The 1,126-nt window shown below is 57.4% G+C and overlaps 1 protein-coding gene across 1 annotated transcript in view; it reads left to right on the top strand.

The window, feature by feature from the left end:
* Positions 1-1,126, top strand: part of FAM222A (family with sequence similarity 222, member A) — a 16,879-nt gene that overhangs the window by 10,455 nt on the left and 5,298 nt on the right. The window lies entirely within an intron of this gene.

The following is a 1,126-nucleotide window of genomic DNA, read 5'->3' as shown; positions in this document are numbered from 1 at the left end:
GGGCTGGTCTGCAGGCGCCATCCAGGCTCGGGAGCTTTACGGAGGTTGAACGGTCGATGCCCGGGACGTGCCCGGTGGGGCTCGCGGTGCAGGCCAGGATGCCGCACACCTGCACGTGTCCCCCCGTAGGGAGCTGCTGATGCCATGCCTCCTATCTCCCAGCAGCTACATTAAATCCTACTCAAAGGCCCTGGTTTTAATTGGCTTAATATACTCGTTAATAACAATGTCTATTTAAGACACCTGTAAAAAGCCCATAACATTAGCTTAATGGGAGGAATGGCTGGTGAACGCTCTGCCGTTCTGCCTGTTAAATTACTGCTGCACCGCTCTGATGGAGAGGACAGAGAGGGTTGCTGCGTCTCCCCAAACATCACGCTGCTGCCCGGGGGGTGACGTGGAGGCCTGCAGCTGCCAGTGCCCCAGCCTCCCCCTCAATGCTGGTTTTAACGCCGTGCCTGGTTCCTCCGGGCACACCTGCGCGTGCAGGCAGCTGCGGGCACCGTGCCGGAGCATCACTGGGAGCAGGACTGAGACAGGCATTGCAGACCGATTCAATGACTTCGTTAGGTGTGCTGAATGCACCCGATGGCGCAGCTCTTCTGCAGAGACATTGCCGCCCGGCACACGGAGGCATCGGGAATCGCTGGTCCCTGTGGCATTTGGAGCAAGGCGCTCCCCAGCGTCCCCGCAGGGAAGCTGAGTGCCTGCAGTCCCCTTCCCCCGGGTACCTGGCGCTGCCTGGGAGCCTCTAAAATTGCCTGGCAGCAGGGGAAGGATCCCTGGGGGGGCTGGGGCTCCTTGGTGGGGGGTTCCAGCCCCAACCCCCCCCGATTTGACCATCTCTCCCTTGCAAAACCTGGCTCCTGGCAGGTGCCGGGTCCAGCATCCCCCAGGTGCTGGGGGTTTTGGGACCAGCTCGGGAGCAAACCTTGTCCCCCATATGCCGGCGTGTGTGTGCATGCGCCTGTGTGTGTGTGGAGATTTTAAACACCTAATTTATTCCATCTATTAGATAGATTTTGTAGATTTAATCATTTTCACAGTTGGTGGCTCATTGGATACTCAAGATAAACTCCAAATGAAAGTATAATGGGTACGACAAATGAGTTTTCACACCAGAATG

The sequence above is a fragment of the Pygoscelis adeliae genome, unplaced genomic scaffold (assembly GCF_000699105.1).
Source record: "Pygoscelis adeliae isolate BGI_AS28 unplaced genomic scaffold, ASM69910v1 Scaffold262, whole genome shotgun sequence".
Lineage (NCBI taxonomy): Eukaryota > Metazoa > Chordata > Aves > Sphenisciformes > Spheniscidae > Pygoscelis > Pygoscelis adeliae.
The sequence above is the reverse complement of the archived record's forward strand: the minus strand, read 5'-3'. Positions and strand labels throughout refer to the sequence as shown.